Genomic DNA, 21,435 nt, shown 5'->3' with positions numbered 1-21,435 from the left:
GGAGGAACAGAGTGAACGGGAATAGGGCAGGATCAAAAAGGGGAAAATAAGATAAAGGGCAATACATAGTTAGTAATCATATCTATGGATTTAAATGGGATGAACTCATGCTCCAAAACAGAAGTAGATAGCATAGTGAATTAAAATCACAATGACATTAATACTATGCTATTAACCTAATTATAAATCAACATTGAGCCCTTGTGCTTTTCATTCTACTAAATGGTCTGTTTATAACCATTTTTATAGTTATACTATGTATATGCACATAGATACATATATTATGTACCATATATGTATATAATGTAATAGAAGGATTGAGAGGGGAACAGGAGGAATAGAAGGAAAGAGAGAAATGGGGAGAGAGAGTGAAGAGATTCTTCTTCCCCTCTCTTTCTCTTGGAGAAGGTAGCCAAGTCTTGTCTCCCTGATAGAGGGAATATGCCTCCCCAGAGGATAGTTCTGGGAGATGGAAGACAAGACCTGGAGAGATGGCTTTGGTAAGATGGCCCACTGCCTCCCCTTGGGTCCCAGCTATTGTTGAGAAGCAGGATGGATTCTTCTGCCTCTGGTCGCCTTAGGGAAATCCGCTGTCACTTCCCTTCAGAAACCTGGGGTCACCCCACTATCAAGGAGAGATATTGTTTCTTGGGTTAGGCAGTTTGGATCACTGGGATCTTGAGCTAACTTTCCCTTTTTGGGGAGAGATGTGATTCTTCCAAAATCTTCTGCCTCCTTTCCTAGTATCAGAAACCAGCCAGACCTAATATTAAAGAAGTAAACAATTTATTTGGGTTCACACAGGGAAGGAGAGGTAGGGGTGTCAGGCAAGGAAAGTGGGGAAGTAGAAAGCCCTAACACTTGTCCCCTCTGGCAGACTGGCCACCCAAGTTCTTGGGGTTCAAGGCACTCACCCCTTTTGTCCAGCTGCTGGTTGATCCCTATCCCTTAGATAACTAGCTTTTACTTCAGGAATCCAGGAACAGGTCATGGAGAGAGAAAGAAATCTCAGAAAGATTTGGGTGGCTCTGGCCAGAGTGAGTCCAAATCCAAAACTCCCTCGAGAATTCAGATATCTGTTCTTGAAGAGTCTCAGTGGAGGTATTTTGGGGACCCAGAAGGAATAACAGGTCCCAAATGGATGGGCTCTTTCTCAGATTCCAGGAAAAGCACCTTCCTCCTCTATCTCCCAGGCTGGAAGACCATTGACAGTTGGCTTCAGAGTTCTACCCCCTTTAGAACTCCCAGACTTCTCTCTCTGCCCCTCCTCTGCTGATCTTCAGTTGATCTCTCCTTCAGCCTGGATTATCATTGCAGCCCCCTGGATCTCTCTATCTTACATTACAATAAGTATGTGTGTGTATATATATATATATGTATATATATGGGTGTATATATAAAAATATATACATATATATAGTATAGTATAGTATAGAATAGTATGAGTTTCTTACCCATAAAGAGATTCTATAATTGTTGGTAAATCAGCACATGAGCACACACACAATCTATATATGAACATTAAAATCATAAGATTCTTTAGGGTAGGACCTGACTTTTTCTTATTTGTATCCGCAGCATTTAACACAGTGTTTGGTACATAGTGGGTGGTTAATAAATGGTTACTGGTGACCAAATATCATATTGATGAATGAAGTTGAAATTGTAAGAGCATATTCAAATAGCAGAGGATGTGGCAAGATAAAAAGAACAGATACTTCAGAAGTGAAATGTCAATGTTGACTAGTGTCAACAAGAAAATATCAATAAAGGAAAGGAGATTTTAGATGGGCAGGATAGTGACAAGCAGAGAGGAAATATTCCAGATGGGAATCATCATTAGCAGATGTGAAATGGGATTCAACAAAATGTGTATTAGAGTATTATATGGTGGCAAGAGTGGTTGGTGTGAATTCAGAGAGTCTGGGTTTGAATTTTCATTCTGCCATCATTAGTACCTTTGTCATTTGGGCAAATCACTTAACTTTTCTTGGTTTCATGTTCCTCATCTGTAAAATGGCAGCTTTAGAATATATCAGAGGTGTCAACTATGTCACCAAGGGCTGCATGAAGCCACAATTCTCTGGAGTGCTTGAAAATCAGAATAAAAAGTACCTGGGATATAATTAACAAAATAAACTATAGCATAGATAATGTCCGTGTATAGTTGTCAAAGTCAATGTGCAGTTGACAGAAATCACTTTCTATTTGAGTTTGACATCATTGGAATAATGAATTCTAAAATTCCTCACAACTCTTAATCTATGATATTAAGATCCCATAATTATCTTGATCAAAGCAGAGTTCATATTGGAGAGAAGTGAGAAGTATGCTTGGATATGTAATTTGACTACAGATGACAGAAAATTTTAAAATCTATTCAGTGAAATATAGATGTTATCCAACAGCTCATGGTTTGGGGATATAAAATCTGAACATTGTATCCCTTAAATTCATGGACATAATGGTTCCCTATTAGAGCCACTATAATTCTTAAGAAGGAGATATGGCATGTTGGCTCCTGAATTCAACTTCTGCCTCCGACCTTGAAAGTCACCCACATACTCTGGGATATTCTGTGTCTTGGTCCTTGGGCCCTTGATGGATGAGACTTCTCCTTATCTAGCCAGACCCAGATATAACACAATATTTACTAGTCATCTTCATGCCATGAGATGCTATGTGCATATCCTTCCTTCACTACCCCCTCTCTTTTCACCTCTATCTCTGGGAACAATAAATATATTAAAATAGCATTACTAGAAAAGACAAGTCAATCAATGTCCCTAGTAAATCATTATTGATTGACTTGTCTTTTCTAGTCAGAGTACCAGGTTTGGAGTCAGGAAGACTTCGGTTCAAATATGACTTCAGATACTTCTTAGCTGTGTGATCCTGGGTAAGTCACTTAATCCCATTTGCTTTTAAAAACAAAGACAAAAACTAACTCTGATGTCCTCAGGCAATTATCCAAGATGGAATTTTGTAGAGCAGGGATCTTCTGCACTGGTGGGTAAATTATTTCAGGACAGCTAGATGACTCAGTGGATAGAGATCCAGACCTGGAGACACAAGGTTCTGAGTTCAAATATGATCTCAGACATTTCCTAGCTCTGTGACTTTGGGCAAGTCACCTAATCTCCATTATGTAGCCCTTACCGAGCTTCTGCCTTGGAACCAATACTTAGTATCAATTCTAAGACAGAAGGTAAGGGTATAAAAAAGCACCTCCCCATAGCCAAAACTCCCCTATGTGTATTGGCTTCCCCTTTTTAGAGTATAATTTCTTTGAGGCCAGGGATAATCTTTCTTTTTTGTATTTGTATCGCCAGTTCTCATCATAGCTCCTGGCCCATGATAAACATTTAATACATACTTTTTTTTTTCATTCATTCATTCTTCTATTAATGACAAAGATGTGTTCAAAACCTTTTCTGACAATGAAGCATGAAATGAATTGAAAAGTCTAGTCACAAGGCAACCTCAGTAAAGAGGCTGTTAGAGAAAATCAAGGGTGTATTGGCAAGGGCATGGCTAATAATCCTCATTAATTTCTACTATTTTTCCCCAATTGAGCTTGAGCAAAATATAGATGATATCCTTGGTGACTAGTTCATACCAAAACTTTATTATAGACTCTTTAATGCAGAATGCAACCAAGGATAACCTATTCCCAGACATTCTCCAATTCAATTAATTTGGAGATTCTCCCATTCTGGGTGTTTTAACATGTACCAAAGACACACTCAAAGTGACCCTTTACTGTGGTTTCTCTTCCTGGGCATCATTGAAAACCAGTGTATTTAACAGCATTTAGTCCAGGTTCTAATCTAGTTTGTGTTTTACTATGCATTAGATATAGTTCATGTCATTTTATATCTCATTTCATAGATTCAGCTTCCTTATTTTAAAATTAGATAGTTGAGACTAGAGGACATGATAGTTAAAATATCTTATTAAATAATAAGAATAGCTACCATTTATATAGTACTTACTGTGTGCCAGGCACTAGGCTAAGAACATTATAATTAATAGTTCATTTGATCCTCACAGTATCCATGGAAGATAGATGCCATTATTATTTCTATTTTGCAGATTAGGAAACAGAAGCAAATGGAAGTTAAGTGACCTACCCAGGATCACAAAGCTAGTAAGTGTTTGAGGTGAGCTTTGAACTCAGGCTTTCCTAACTCTATATAAGATAATAAGAAAAGGTTAGAAAACTCTAGAATACCTTCTAAAGTAATCAATAATGCTTAATATAGAGAGGCACATGCAATATCCTACAATCAGGTTAAAAAAATCAACTTCTCAAGTATAATGTTGGGGAGAGATACAGATAGACAACAGGTCATTTGAAAGGATCCAAGAATTTTAGTGGATTGTCAGATCAATGAGATTCAACAATGCAAAATGGCAGTTTGGAAAGTTAATGTGATTTTAGGCTTCATTAAGAGAAGCAGAAAATCAATTACATGTAATGTAACAGCCCTACTAGACTGTCTGCTCCAGTCAAACCACATCTCAAGTATTGTCCTCTGCTCTGGGACACCACATTTACAGGGAGCGATGTTGGGGGACATTGATTTAGGAAAGCCCCAGCTATTATTCTCTTCTCTCCCTCTTTTCCAGCCACTTCTTCTACGACCTTCTCTCCAACCACCTTGCCAACCTTTTCCTTGATTCTTCCCTGATTCCAGTTCTGAAACCATAAACCATGACCATATCATCTGTCCTGTCCTTCCTGAATGGGGTTTGTCTCTGCTATGGCTCCACTCATTATTCCAATAACTTTCTAGGCCAAAGGTTTCCTCCCAGTCACCATTCTACCATATGGATTATTTCCCTATTCAAATATAACTTCTTGAGGGCAGTGATTGCCTTTACTTTTTTTTATTATCTCCCCAGTCTTTAACATGGTGTTTAACACAGAAATCAATTAATACATTTTCATTTATTCATTCAGATTGGAGGAAGGGAATTGCTAAATTTCAAAGCATCAAAAGAATGGTAAGGAAGAATAAAGAGTCTCATCATCATGCCATGCAAAAATCAGGTGAAGAAAGAGGGAAAGTTTTTGATTTTTTTGTTTTTGTTTTTGGATAAGAAATGGTTTGGGGGTGACAAAAACCCTGTCTTCAGATATATAAAAACCTGTTATATAGAAACATTAGCCTTATCCTACTTGGTCTCAGAAGGTAGAACTAGGAATGGTGGGAAGAAACTATAGACAGAGTCAGATTTTATCTTGATAGAGGAAAAAAAAAGTTTTATACTCTGTAGAGTTTTCCAAAAGTGAAACAATCTGCCTCAGGAGGTAGTTGGGTCCTCTCAATATATGTCTCTAATTGAATGGCCACCATGGGTGTTTGATGTGGAGATGATTCTTTTTCCAATATAGGTGGGATTGGAAGGCTTATGAAATCCATTCCAAATGTGCAATCCTGTGACAGTATGTTTTGTGGCTAAGAGAGCAAATAACTGATATTTCCAAAGCTTGATGCAGGTTAATTTCTGGGAGCCTTCAGCTGAATAATCTCTGCCCCAGCTTTAGAAAGCAACACTTTCTCAGTGTCAGTGTTTATGTTGAATTCTTCAGGTGAGTTGGGTCACCTGGCAAATGGTCTGGGCACACAAATAGGATACTTTATGTGAAATAAGGACCTTCAGCATAGTTTGGTGAATGAGGGCATAAGGCAGCATGACAATCTTGGAAGGCACTAGCTAGCTGGAGGAGGAATGGCCACATTGAAAACAGCATTTTCTGAAATTCTGTTAAACCATTTGACTTTGAGATTAATGGATAAGCTTTCTGTTTGAAGCACAGGAATTAGAGCCATTTCCTCCTAGGGCATAAAGAGTCCTGATAAGAAATGGCAATCGGATTCCGTTATTTTTTTTCAATAGTATTTTTTTACCCTTGCAAGAACCTTTCTTGATCTTTATCAGTCATCAATTATAGGTTGCTTCAAAACTATGAAACCTGCTGCAGCAAACATTGCTGACCCCTCACCCAATTGAGGATATCTCTGTGAGGATTTTCCATTTCAAAGAGAAACACCTTTTTTTCCCCTCTCACATTCTCTCTTTTTAAAGCTTGAAAACCCACTCAACAGAAATTGTTAAATAATGCTGCTATTAAAAAAGGCTTTTCAAAGTTGAAAGCTCCAAAGGGGAGACACAAAATTCCTTTCAATAGTTCAGAGAGTCCCTTCTGACATTCTTTCTTTATTTGCATTTTTAAACTACTGGCTTTGTAATGGGAAAAATTATATTCGGTTATAAAGCTTATCTTTGCAGTTTAGCTGATGCTTGGTGCTAAGCTACAATATGCAATCATTGTTCAAGTTGGGAATGAAAATAGTTGTTGTGTTTTTTTTTTTTTTCATTTGCTTGCCCTTCTGGCTGCTTAATAATAGTTGACCTGTACTTGGCTTGCAAGCATCAAGGTCTGATAAAAGCTATTGCTTAGGAAAATATTTTGTAGAATAAAGTACAGTATGTCAATAAGCAAAAGAATAGAATATTTTTACCCTTGAGGGCAGAATTTTCGGCTATAGGATGAGTTTCAATGCTAAAATAATTTCAATCATCCAAACAATAACAATGAGAAGAATTATGTCCCTTCAGCTGTGTGACAGTGGAAAGAGCCCTGGTTAGAGGGATAGGAAACCTGGATCTAAAACCAGGCTGTTTGACTTGGCACAAGTCACTACACCTTTGGGAATCTCAGCATTCTTATTAAAAATTGGAGAATTGATATCTGAAATACTTCCCTCAGAGGGATGTTAGGAAGCTCAAATTAAATAATGTATATAAAAAGCACTTTGCAATCTGCAAAATAAAAAGAAGTATTTTATAATGTTTTAAGGTTTGCAAAGTACACACACAGACACATATAATCTCATTTGTTTATCATAACAATAATATGATATAGGTTCTTTTATTATCTCCATTTGAAATATAAAGAAAATCAGGCTAACTTATTTTAAGTAACTTGCCATAGCTAGTGTCTAAGGGAATATTTAAACTCAAGTCTCCTCCCTCTAAGTTCAATGCTATATCTACTATAAAACTAAGCTGCCTCTAATACTATTCATAGGTAATGAAGAAGAGAGATAGCTAGATAGACAGGCAGACATATAGACAAATCAATAGGTTGATAGAGAGATAGATAGGTAGATAGACAGACAGACAGACAGACAGGCAGTCAGATAGATAGATAGATAGATAGATAGATAGATAGATAGATAGATAGATAGATAGATGGATGGGAAGAAAGAAAGAAAGAAAGAAAGAAAGAAAGAAAGAAAGAAAGAAAGAAAGAAAGAAAGAAAGAAAGAAAGAAAGAAAGAAAGAAAGAAAGAAAGAAAGAAAGAAAGAAAGAAAGAAAGAAAGAAAGAAAGAAAGAAAGAAAGAAAGAAAGAAAGAAAGAAAGAGAAAGAAAGAAAGAAAGAAAGAAAGAAAGAAAGAAAGAAAGAAAGAAAGAAAGAAAGAAAGAAAGAAAGAAAGAAAGAAAGAAAGAAAGAAAGAAAGATGGATGAATAAATTGATTGATGTTGGATGAATCAAAAGATAGAGACAGAAACAGAGACACACACAGACATATGATAGATGCGAGAGATAAAGATAGAGAATTAGAGCCTGTGGTTTCAATGGTGTTTGTACCAATGTAGATTGTCATCTAGTCTACAATTCATAGTCTTAGAAAGTTGTCTGAGCCACTGAGAAATAACTTGAGCTCATGACACAGCCTTTGAGTGACAGTAGTGGAACTTCATCATAGATGTTGATTCTAGGGTCAGTTTCCTTTGCATAAAACCATACTGCTTTTCCCTCTTTATTACTAGGTTCAGATATAGATTCTGCCTAATGTTCAGTCTGGTATTCTGATGATACATTCACCTACTATAAACTGTCTACTTATGGATTAGATTTCTACTCTCTACTATCTACAACATGGGAGGTACTATATGTATAGGTATTATATATATGTGTGTATAGGTATGTGGGTATATCACTAAAAATTTGTATAGAATAAAGCATTTTTAAATGAAGCAAAGGTCTGATCTTTCCTCTTATTTGGGGGATGAGGAATTTCCAAGCTTTGATTTATAGGTGATTTGTTTTCCTTTTACATCATTATTTTCCCCCAGTATCACTTGCAGAACCCTTCCTTATTAAGCAAAACAAGTTGAAGCATACCAGATCTGATAGTATATTCAATATTCTATAATCATGTCCCTTTAACTTTTCTACCAGGAAATGAAAAATATGTTTTACCAGCAAACTGGTAGAAACAGCAACTAAAATCCTCAAGTCATACATCTATGGCAATAGGACACTAGTTCACCTTGCTCTTTGTAAAACATTTTCCTTCCCACAGTCTTATGAGATAGGTGATGCCAATGGTCAGTGGACAAGCCACTTCTCAAACTCTGGCCCTCTGACAGTGAGGCTATTACTCTTTCCACTCTACCTACTGTATCTCCTACTACAACTAGCTGTATTATTGTTTTAAAAGGGAAGAAAAGCACACTAAGATACGATCTTCCTCCAGCTTTCTTAGTCATCTTGAGTAAACCAGAAACAAGCAGAAACACCAGGATAATATAAACCACCACTCCAATAGTCAATTAAAGCCACTAATGGCGAGAAGCACAAGTCAGATAGAAGTAGTATGGTATAACCTCATGGAGGTGATGCACTGCCTCTGAGGGCACAAGATTTAAGTGGGGGTGGGAGGAAAATACTCTCCCCAATGCCTCTTTGTAACACAGACCTGGAACTCAACTCTAACCTATACAAGCCCTGGAAGCTTTCCCAGGAAAAGAGTACAATATCCATATGCTGGACCTCTCCATCATCTTGCCTACCTAATGTAGCTGCAAGGAACTGGATTACAGATACTTTTCCAGGTTCTAATAAGGATTTGAAAATAAAGTGGGTTAAAGAAATACTTGAGGAAAATGACTCTGTGGTCCCTGGAAAAATAACAACAAAAATCTAACAATGATGCCTCTCTTTGTGAAATTGATTTAGCAATGATAAAATTATACATAGACTAAATATGAAGAGGCTCACTAGTTATATGTCCATTCAGTAACAATCATAAGCAACAGTATTAACATCAAAAACTAAAAACAGGACAGGCTCCATGTCACTGACCAGGTTTCAAATCCCAGCTCTGTAGTTCATGATCTGTGAACTTGTGAAAGTTGCTTTACCTCTCCAGGCCTCAGTTTCCTTATCTGTAAAAGGAACAGGTATTAAGACTGCCCTCAATATTCCTTCCTCAACTATAATATATATCCAATCTATGGTTATAATTTCTGGGTAAAAGGAAAATCTAGGTTTTTCTCCCTTAATGCAATTTTATATTTGTACATTGAGATTATCTGAGCCAGTTCTATGATATTCATGTTGAATAGCTTTTGGTCAAAAACACCTTCCTAGCAGTCCAGAAGCAAGCCATTGATGTTTCAATCTATACTGAAAATGAATTTTATCACAAGATGAATTAGAACTTTTGTTATTAATCCATCACTAGCATCCACAATTATTTATTGAAAGTTTGGATGAAAATATCTTCATAGGTAAATGGAAATTGATAGCTGGGTACTTTGTTCAAAACAAAAGCTCTTCCCTGGATTTTTTGTAGCTATATAATTCTGTTTATTACTGGGAAATGGCATAAAGGTGTAACTACTGGTACATGAGTCCCATTGGGTCCTTGAGAACTTCCAGCAAGTGGAATCAATCATATATTTAAAATAGATGTGGTTTTAAATAAATATGCATCAACTTATAGATTGATCACTCATTCAGCTAGCTTCTTTCAGAGGTTTTTAGGGTGCAATTAAATGCAAAGAAAGACTTCCCAAAGTCAGCCAGCTCTATTTAGCCAGTATTAAGACTCCTCTAGTGATTCAACATGATCTCTATTCTGTTTCTCTTTCTGCCTCCTTGAACAATTGAACTCAGTGTCTCTTTCACTGGGTCCTTATTCGTCTCTAACTTTCTAAATGGGAATAGGATAATAAAAACATAATTTGTGGTAGAACATGACCAGGATTAAAGAGGTTATGTGACTTGTTCAAAGGCATAAATGTAGTAAAGCTGATTTTTGAGCCCAGATTCCATTAAAAATCCAGCCTTCTTTCCCTGAAACATGCTGGTTGAGAGGCAGTGAGCTACAGCAAATATAGAAATAGAGGATAAGTAATGAGACCTGAGATCTAGGTTTAAGTTTACTAGATTCTAGGTTTAGGTTTACTACTATGAAGTAATGGTACCTGAGGAAAAACACTTCTGCCCTCCTGTTCTTATTTCCTCAACTATTAAATGACTATGAGATATAAGAATTATTTTACCCACCTGTGAATTGGCTTGAAATGTACAGATCCCATAATGACCCTGTTTATCTTCTATGTCATTGTCTATTTATTTATGTCTTCAGTTCTACTGTTCGGATTGAGTTGCTTCTACTAAGGAATTAGCTTCTAGATGTTCTTGGCTTGGAAATAAAAAGTAAAGCAATTGTATACAACTTTTCCTACACTACTGTCTTCTTTTTGTAGATATCTTGTGCAAGACCAAACAGAGAGAATTTTATTATGAAACAATAAGGCTCTAAATTTAAGGTTTTTCGATAAATCTAACTACAGGATTCTACCCTATGCTTTCAGGATAACTGCCAGCTGGAACACTTTCCCCACTTAACTCAAAGGAATATAAAAACCTATCACTTGGAATAGTAGAGGAAGCTGGGAGTTGTTACTTAGCTCTTGAGGGCACTGCAATATAGTGACCCTGGCTTCCTTGTTGTTTTTAGCATAATGGGGTACCCCTCCAAACTCCAAGAATATTCACTTGATTGTTGCTCCATGCCTGGAATGTTCTCCCTCCTAATTTCCATCTCCTAGCTTTCATTACTTCCTTCAAATCTCAGCCAAAATCCCATTTTCTTGGTCCTCCTTAATTTTAGTATCTTCCTTCCCTTGATTCTTTTTGACTTATGCTGTAGATAGCTTTTTACATTGTTGTTTGCATATTATATCCTCCAATAGACAAGTTGTTCCTTAAAAAGAGGGACTTTTTGCCCTTTTTATCTTCAGAAGAGTGCCTGAGGAATAGGAGGACCAAAAGGATAATTGAGTGACTGACTGATGTTTACAAGTGTTCCTTCTCTTTTGACTTCATCTTCTATTGTAACTCTGAGTAGAATAGTTTCCAGTGGTCTCTTAATGACTAAATCAAAATCATTTTTTCTGACTTTTTTCATCTTTTGACACTGTGGATGAGTGTATTGAACTCAAATAGAACTCAGAACCATTAAACCATATCTGATGCATATTAATTTAGTTTTAAAATGAAATGTTATTTAAAAAAAACAAAAAATTAATGTTATCTATGTTTTATTGTATTTGTATTTATTTTGTTAAGTATTTCCCAATTACACTTTAATCTGGTTTGGGCTGCTTGTGAGTTCCATGTTTGACATCTCTGAGGTAGATCACCTTCTTCTTGAAACATTTTACTCTCTATGATTTCATTACATGGCATTCTCCTTGTTCTCCTTTTACCTGTCTAAGCACTCCTTTCCAGTCTCTTTTGCTTGATCTTCATCCATGTCATGATCAGAAACTGTCTGTGTCACATAGGACTCTTTTCATGAACTTTCTTCTTCTCTACCTGCATACTATTTCATTTAGTGATTTCATTATCTTATCTCCCTTGTATTCAACTATTATCTTTATGCAAATTGTTCTCTGGTTCATTTTTCCATTCTTAACTTCTCTCCAACCTACTGTTTCATATCTCTAACTGCCTATTGATCATCCAGAATTAAATATTCATCTTGAAACTTAGCATCTTTTAAAACTGAATTAAATGTCTTTCCCCTTTCTCTCTACCTTTTCTCTAATTTTCCTATTACATCCAAGAACTTCACCATCCTCCCAGTCACTCAGACTTACATTTTATATATCATCCTCAACTCCTCCTTCTCCCATCCCTCCTATCCTGTTACCAAATCCTATTGATTCTATGTTTTAGATGTGTGTCCTTTATACCACCTTTTGTCTTCTAATCTGCCATTACCCTGGTTTAAGGGCTCATCACATTATGCCTAGGATATTACAATAATTTAATTATTATTTTTTCTTCATTTCATCTCTCCATTCTGGTTCATCTTCTACTTATCTGTCAAACTGATCTTCCCAACATATTTGTTTGACCATATCACCTTCCCCAATCAATAAACTGCCATGGGTCCTGAGTACCAATAGGATCAAACGTAGCATCCTCTATTTGGCATTTTAAATCCTTCATAATTTGTCCCCTCCACCTAATCAGTCTTCATGTAGCTCATTTCCCTCCAAATAACCTATTGTACAGTGGTACTGGCCTCCTCTATTCTTCACAAATGAAATTTTCCCTCCCATCTTGCTATAATTTCTCTGACTATCCTTAATCCTGGAATTATCTTCCTCCTTATCTCAACCTTCTGGTTTCTCCTCCAAATTTCAGCTGCAATTCTACCTTCTTCAAGAAGTCTCCTTGACCTTCCTTAATCTTAATCTTCCCTCTGAGATTATCTTCATTTTATCATTTATCTATATCTATATAGTTTGTTCATAGTATTTGCATTAAACTGTAAATTACTTGAGATTAAGGATTGTTTTTGCCTTTATTTTATTCCCCAACAGTTTAGGAGCCTAATAAACTTTATTGATTTGACGTCAGGATATAAGTCAAGCAATGCCTTTTACATAAAGCCTTTTCCTGATTCAGTCCTTCCTCACAATGCTCACTTAGCCCATCTTTTATGGAGGTTTAAAAAAATATTTAATTCTGTATCATGAAGTTACTCTTATCGCAGCACACTATTGGCTGATGGAATGAAAAGCGACCAACCACAGCACTGTGTTCTGTATCCTGGGTGCTGGTTGGCTCAGTAACTGCAGGTGAATAAGAATGTGGAAAAGGTTTATAGGGCTGCTACTTGACAGGTTTCCAACTATCCTGGGGATATCTGCAACATAACTCCCTGGATAGGTGAAGGATCACTCTATTCCAATTATTAGTAACCTCCCTTCCTATCTTGAATTTGGTTATTCTTACTCTCTTTATATTTCATCTGAATATGTCATACCAGCTGTCAATTCCTTGGGATTGGGCCTTGTTACTTCTTGTATTTCCAGTACCTAAAATAATGTCTGTCATTTAGAAGATACTTAATAAATGCCTGTTGGTTGATTAATGAAGCATGTCATTTCCCTAGGAATAGAAATCAGAGGTCTTGGGGGGGAGGGAAGGTATCTGATTGTTTAATCTTATGGTTGGTTCAAGACAAGTGAAATACATTCACAATATAGTGGGAATCCAATGAATAATTCTACCTATTTTTTGTTTGTTTGTTTGTTTGTTTTCCTGCAGGAAACTGACTTTTCTCTATAACCAGACCCATAGAGTTAGAGTTAGAAGGGACCTTAGAAACCATGTAATAAATACCCCTCATCTTACAGATATGGAAATTGAGACCTGAACAGATTGTGTCTTCTGATGGTAATTCAGGATTTATAAGTCTCTCTATTGTAGTCAATTTGTCAAAAATTTTAATTTTTTTCAATACTTCAATAGGCTTTTATATCAGAATATCAGGGTCTGTACTAAATGCTCTTCGAAGGTTTTATCTCTAAATCTAAGAATTTTTAGTAGTAAAAAGCCACAAAATTAAGAAAATCCCCCCAAATCTCTTATATTGGCTTATTCTGGGCTAACAGAGACATCAAGAGAATATCAATAAAAGACTGAGTTTACACTCCCTTATTCATTGAGTTTTCTATAGGATGGGAATGGACAGAATATGGAATTCACCTTTCTGGGAGAAAAGCAACAATTCAGTTTGTATTTTGTCTTTATATTCCTTCCCAGGTGAAAACTGATGTAGATTTCCCATTTTTAAAGTCCTTCTAATTCCCAGACCTATCCTGCCAGATTTAAACTAGAATTGTCAGGCTCTAGATATGTATTGGGACTCAAAATAGACTTCTGGGAATATTCCTAATAGCTGATATCAAGTTGAATATGATGGAATCCTATAAGAACAGAGGAAGCAGTCCTAGACCAACTATAGTAGATGGATATCAAAGGAGGGTAAACTGTTGTATGAAGAGCTACTTACTTGAATCAGCTCCTCTACATTCCAGTTATCATGGTAGAATCACAAAAAAAAAAACAACAATTTCTATAACTGATTATGTTAGAACTTTCTACTGACCTTTGTGTTTTTGCATTTTCAGTAACATTGAAATGGAAACATTTCCCAATGTGAGGAATTGGATGAAAAATGAGAAGGCACCAATTTCAATCCTCTAGTAAATGGAGTTTTGAAAAATAAGTTCTCAATCTGGGTCAAAGGAGGATTTAATCACTTATTTGGTCTTTGTGATGCTTCTGTTGGTAAGGCAATCTATTTTGTTTACTTATTCAAAGTTTCAGTAAGACTCTGTGAAATATCTGCAAGGGGAACTTTTTTTTAAGATGCAGAAAAAAAGATGCCCTTATTTCCAAAGCCATAACTAAGTCGGGGCAATTGAGGTACCAAAATTGAATGGATAATGGTTTTCTGAGCAAGGGCTTCACAATGTCACATAGTCTCAGTCTCTCTTGTTTCTCACGTGCTCCTACTGAATTTAGGATTTATTTTCCCATGGAGATTATAATTACTATGCCTATAAACTGAAAGTTGGGATAATCATAGCAAATGTAAAATCTTGAATTTTATTTTACAGAAAAACTTTCTCCACTTTTTCCCTGAATTTCATTCATAGACTTGGCCTTATTCAAGTTCCATGCCATTTAAGGGATTGGAAATCAGTCTTCCTTCCAATTTTAGAGCAGAAGGCTTCAAGGCACAGGAAGGATTAATCTAAAATCTAAAAGTCTGTGATAACAACCCCAGACTACCGCTATGGACTTAGCCTATTCAGCTGAAGCAATTACAAATCCATTTCCTAAATCAATCCAATTTCAAGAAAACCCTATCATATACTTCCTGCCCAAAACATTGCAGTGAAAATGAACTAGCAGCCAAAGAATCATCTCAGACAGTTCAGCTTTATAACTATTCTTCTGAATTTTGACCTAAACCTTTCAACAGCTTTGGCTAAATTGCCAGATGGGCTTGAAGGAAATTCATTACAAAGTCCTTATGTCTGTTGGCAAATAGACATCAACAAAAGCTCTGTACTCTATCCATATCCATCAATTCTGGGGATTCCAATTCAGATTTTCAACCCAGGAGCCTTTTTGTCTAAAAATATTTCTCCTTTGAGATCTGTTGATTTGCTTTTTTTAGGGAGTAGTTCAAAATAGCTTGGCTTGGAATACATAAGAATTTTTAAAGTGTTAGTTTTAAGAGAGACCCAATTAAAAAAGAATGTAAAGAAGAAAAATATGTAAAGATTTGTCAAGGTCTGAAATCCAGGGGGGTTTGGGGACACAAGGAGAATGCTTGGCCTTCAAAGTCTGACTAGGAAGCATTTTTGCTTTCATTCAATCTCTCCTTTGTCTTTCTAATTAGACAAAACAGATGGGTCTTCACATGGCAAATTAGAAATCATAATTTTGGTTTACTTGCTTCATTGTAGTGATAGGTCAGGGTTCTGAAATGTTCATCTCCTGAAACTGAGACTAGTAGAAAGCAAAAGATGAAGTTTTATAAAAGGAAAAAATTTAGATTAATGTATGTACATAGCAGACCACTTGGGTTATAGGAGCATGCATCTATTCATGTTTGTCTTCTCCATAAGCAATAATAATAATAATAATTAGTATTTATGCATGTCCATGTTTGTTATCATGTCATAGAACAGTTGAAAGACCACTGACTCTGGAAATTGAGAAGTTTAGTTCAAATCTCATCTGATGCTTCCTTCCTGTGTGGCCCAAAAACAAATCACTACCTCTCTGGACCTGCATTTCTGTAACTGTAAAAAGAAGAGATCATACTAGATGGACCCTTCTAGTTCTACATGTAGAACCTCAATGGCACCACAACTGCATGAGGTAGCAACTAGAGGCTCTGCTATTTTCATTTTACAGATAGAGAAAGCGAGGCTCAGAGAACTTAACATGACTTGTCCAAGAACAAATTTTGTAAGAGACAAAATTTCAACCCATTCTAGAATCTATATGTTATGCCACATTAATCAAGAAAGATGGTCAATGAGAAATTGAACACACAGCAGACTTGGAGTGATCATTGAAATGTGTCAAATGAATAACAAAGCTATGCTAGGGGCCATCATGCTCCATATATCTGTTTATATGATTAATGATATAACACTGATCTATGCCCAAAGTATAGTTAGCAAATTCATGAACTACAGTTGTTATAATAATGTTTCAAAAATTTAACGAACACTGTAGTTGGATGCCAAGTATTCTTACATGAAACATGAAAGTATTGATTGAGGTGAGATCCTTAGTTACAGATGGAAAAAAGGAAAAATACCTCTAAAATCCTTTCCATCTCCAATATTCCTGATTCTTCATGAAAATTCAAACCAGATTACATTTCCTCATGGCTACTAGTCATTTAATCAAATCCCCTTCCTTGAAGGAAGCAAAGATGATTCTTGACAAAGGAATTATATACAATGACACAATTCATGAATTTGAAAATTATTCTTCTCCTTATGAAATTCATTCAGTTTTTAACCTTGATACCTACTTAGCTTGGTCTGAGAAAGTCAAACACTGCTACTTGATAAGCTAAAATATAATGCTATTGAAGAAGAAGCTACCAGATCCTTCTACAATTTGCAAATATCAACACACTATCTGAAATCCAGAATTACTACATTGGCCTTGATTCCCCAGTTTCAATCAAGAGCTTTATTAATCAAATGTGGAAAATTTCTGGCATGGGTCCTTGAGAACAAAATCTATTTCTGCTTTTCTTCATATCCCCACCAATTACCACATAAGAGGCACTTAATAAATGCATATTTAGTTGACTTAACTTGATATGAGAGATAGCTTAAGTTATATGGCTATTCTGATTCTATATTGAGTAAGGATAAAAAAAAATAGGCTGTGGTTTTCCAAGATGGGTCTCAACATTTTGATGTATGAATATGTTGGGGTAGTGATAAATTGGAGGCTAAGTGACTCCTGGAGTTGTATATTTACACTTCACATACTAATAAGTTTTGAAAAGACTGGACCCCTTATTTTCTGCTCTAGTAATCTTTACAAAACAACTAAGTTATTCTACATGAACACATTTTGTTTTATTCTGGGGATGCCATACTATTTTTACATAAATGCATTGTGTATCAAGCTTTGCAAACTTTCCTGCTACTGCTACTTACATGAGCTATTTGCCTTAAGGGATCAGAGACCACAAAGGAACATTGGACCTGGAGCTAATATTTAGTTTCCTCTGATGCAGAAGAAATGCTCCAGGGTCCATTTCCCTCTGGTTTATTCCTGATATTTTACTTTAGCTGATTGAAATTGGATTTTCTAAAAATAATAACCTCCCTAAACCAACTCCCTTACTGATATAAAGCTCATGGTGTGTGTGTGACACACACATACACACACACACACACACACACACACATATATAAATTCTAGTCCCTTTGCTAATATTCTGATATTCTAACACAGTATAATCTACCTTTGTGGCCTCCCAGGTTTATGCAAATAGCAAATGTATGAGGCTAATGGCAGATGCAGAATGGCATATGGACTTTGAAGGAGATGGATTTTGTTAAAAGGGATACATTTGTGGGAATTCCTAAGAATAAAGAAAAAGTAAAAGTCTATAGACTGGATGGCGCCTATGATTCAAAACCCAGAGCATCAATTTTCTCTAATATATAGGAATTGATTGGGACCTTTCTGATCTAGGGTCTTGAGGTTAGAATTAATACAGTATATGAAAAATAAATGCTCACGATGTCAAGTGGCACTGTGTTGCATTGTCAAGGTTACAAGGACAGACAGGGTCACAAACAGACCCTAAAATATAGTCGCTGAGTACTCCAAGGAGTGTCCTGTTCTACCTGGTAGTTCATGTGTCTGTGACCCCAAGAATCGCACTAGTTTCTACAATAATTGTAATCCGGTTGTGAGTTAATTCCCATACCATGAGGGTAATGGAGATCTATGATTAGACAGTAGGCTTACAGGTTAGCTCTCTCTTATTAGGTAAAAACCATGACTCATCCTCTACTTTCCATTGGCAACTCTACATGACTAAAACTCTCAGGAATAAGATGGCCCTCCCAAGATAAACTGATCACCTGAAATCTCCTGGTACTCTTTAACTCAGCCTTGGATTCTCAATAGTGTCCTATTTCACTCAGCTTCCTCTCCTAATAGGAGGGCTGGAGGGTAGAGCATTCAACTTCTCCCAAAGCTTTCCTTTATAGAGGGCAGGGACCTAGACTTTCCAGATAATGTACTTTCCATCAACAGCTCTTCTTTGATTGATCTTTGAGAAATAAAATACTCCCTGGTTTCTGGCTCCCCCTCTGGCTCACTCTCATCCCTACTTTCCAATTTCCTTTAGTGTATTGTCTCCCCTCATTAGATTATAAACTCCTTAGGGCAGGGACTGTCTTTTTCTTATTAGAATCTTCAGTGGAACTTCCGGTTAAGATGGCGGCTTAGAGAAAGCTAAAGTTCAGATCTCCAGAAAACCCTTCCCGACCGATCTCAAACTATAAGCTCCTAAGGTGCCGAAATTCAAAATGATCAACAGCACAGACCCTGGGAACCCTCCTCCTGGACCTGGACCCGGATCAAAAGGTACGGCCCCCCTCAAAAGCCAGAACCCGAGACCACTCAGACCTAAGGGGTAGGAGCTCAGAGTCCAAGGCTCCGGGAAGCCGCAGCCCGGCCCGGCTCAGAGAGCAGGGTCCTCGGAACAACAATCCTCAGGGCCTTCTATCGAGTCCAAGTGAAAGTCACTGCCCTCGGAGCTCCCCCCGCAGACAGCAGGGTTGAAACAACAGCAACCCTCAGGGCGGGCAAGACAGCCTCATGGGCTGGATCCTGCTATCCAAGTCTCAGTGAAAGTCCCTGCCCTCAGAGCTTGGGGAAGCCGCAGCCCATCCCCCCGCAGGCCAACGAAACAGCCTCATGGCCAGCTATTCTGAAGGCAACTTCCGGAAAGCAACCCGACCCAGAGAGCCAGGGGGAGAGTGTGGCCTCGTGGTCCAACCCTTCCATTCCAGTTCCAGTGAGGCATATTCAGTTTAACCCAGGGAAAGCTCATAGAACCGACAATCTGCCCAGGACTAAAGCCTCTGAACACCAGACAGAGATAAGAAAAGCTCATCCTCCACATTCAGAGATGGCAAACTCCACAGAAGCACAGAAGCCCCAAAATACCAAGAAAAATAAGAAGAAAGGGGCGACTTTGGACACATTCTATGGAGCCAAAATACAAAATACAGAGCAGATAGAAGATGATATACAAGAAAATGCTCCAAAACTTTCCAAAGGAAATGGAAACTCTCCACAAACCTATGAAGAATTTGAATCAGAAATGACCAAAAAGATAGAAGCCTTCTGGGAGGAAAAGTTGGAAATACTGCAAAAAAAATTCACGCATCTACAAAACCGGTATGATGAAACTGAAAAGGAAAACCAGGCTTTAAAGGCCAGAATCAGGCAGCTGGAAAACAACGATCATGTAAAAGAGCAAGAATTAATAAAGCAAAGCCAAAATACCAAGAAATTAGAAGAGAACATAAAATATCTCACCGACAAGATGACAGATCTGGAAAATTGAGGGAGAAGATATAATTTAAGAATAATTGGACTCCCAGAAAAGCCAGAAATAAACACCAAACTGGACATGGTGATACAAGATATAATCAAAGAAAATTGCCCAGAGATTCTAGAACAAGGGGGCAATACAGCCACTGACAGAGCTCACAGAACACCTTCTACACTAAACCCCCAAAAGACAACTCCCAGGAATGTAATTGCCAAATTCCAAAGCTATCAAACAAAAGAAAAAATCCCACAGGAAGCCAGAAAAAGACAATTTAGATATAAAGGAATGCCAATCAGGGTCACACAAGACCTTGCAAGTTCTACTCTGAATGATCATAAGGCATGGAACATGATCTTCAGAAAGGCAAGAGAGCTGGGTCTCCAACCAAGAATCAGCTACCCAGCAAAACTGACTATATACTTCCAAGGGAAAGTATGGGCATTCAACAAAATAGAAGACTTCCAACTTTTTGCAAAGAAAAGACCAGAGCTCTGTGGAAAGTTTGATACCGAAAATCAAAGAGCAAGGAATACCTGAAAAGGTAAATATTAAGGAAAGGGGAAAAATGTTATCTTCTTCTTTTACTCAAACTCTCTTCTGTAAGGACTACATTTATATCAATCTATGTATACTAATATGTGGGGAAAATGTAATGTATAAATAGAGGGTAAAGAAAGACCAAATAAAATAATCTTTCTCACACAAAGATTCACATGGGAAGGGGAGGGGTAGAAAACTCCAATAAAAAGGAGAGGAAGAGAGGGTATTTTTTTTTACTTAAACCTCAATCTCAGGGAAATCAACTCTGAGAGGGAAAAACATCCAGATCCATTGGGATCTTGAATTCTACCTTACCCAACAAGGGTAGGGAGAAGGGAAAACCAAGGGGGGAAGGGGGAGAGGGAGAACAAAAAGGGAGGGACTAAAAAGGGAAACATCAAGGGAGGGGACAAGGGGGACTGATTCAAAGTAAATCACTGGACTAAAAGGTAGAGCCAAAGAAGAAAAGGTTAGAATTAGGGAAGGCTATCAAAATGCCAGGGAGTCCACAAATGACAATCATAACTTTGAATGTGAATGGGATGAACTCACCCATAAAAGGTAGATGAATAGCAGAATGGATTAGAATCCAAAACCCTACCATATGTTGTCTTCAAGAAACACACATGAGGCGGGTTGACACCCACAAGGTCAGAATTAAAGGATGGAGTAAGACCTTCTGGGCCTCAACTGATAGAAAGAAGGCAGGAGTGGTAATCATGATATCTGATAAAGCCAATGCAAAAATAGACCTGATCAAAAGGGATAGGGAAGGTAATTATATTTTGTTAAAAGGGACTCTAGACAATGAGGAAATATCATTAATCAACATGTATGGACCAAATAATATAGCACCCAAATTTCTAATGGAGAAACTAGGAGAATTGAAGGAAGAAATAGACAATAAAACCATACTAGTGGGAGACTTAAATCAACCATTATCAAATTTAGATAAATCAAATCAAAAAATAAATAAGAAAGAGGTAAAAGAAGTGAATGAAATCTTAGAAAAATTAGAATTAATAGACATATGGAGAAAAATAAATAGGGATAAAAAGGAATACACCTTCTTCTCAGCACCACATGGC

At 37.0% G+C, this 21,435-nt stretch overlaps 1 long non-coding RNA gene across 2 annotated transcripts in view; it reads left to right on the top strand.

The window, feature by feature from the left end:
* LOC103099504 (uncharacterized) overlaps positions 1 to 12,113 on the top strand; it is a 29,978-nt gene extending 17,865 nt beyond the window's left edge. Inside the window, exons 4-5 of one of the 2 annotated variants that reach the window (XR_001625269.2) lie at positions 4,096 to 4,150; positions 4,967 to 12,113. This is a non-coding gene — a long non-coding RNA (uncharacterized LOC103099504). Of the gene's footprint in view, positions 1 to 4,095; positions 4,164 to 4,966 lie in introns of both variants that reach the window. The other variant, XR_008912481.1, reaches the window with a different exon arrangement.
* The last annotated feature ends 9,322 nt before the right edge of the window (positions 12,114 to 21,435 follow it).

Source organism: Monodelphis domestica, chromosome 5 (assembly GCF_027887165.1).
Source record: "Monodelphis domestica isolate mMonDom1 chromosome 5, mMonDom1.pri, whole genome shotgun sequence".
NCBI lineage: Eukaryota > Metazoa > Chordata > Mammalia > Didelphimorphia > Didelphidae > Monodelphis > Monodelphis domestica.
This window is presented reverse-complemented; position numbering and strand designations above follow the sequence as displayed.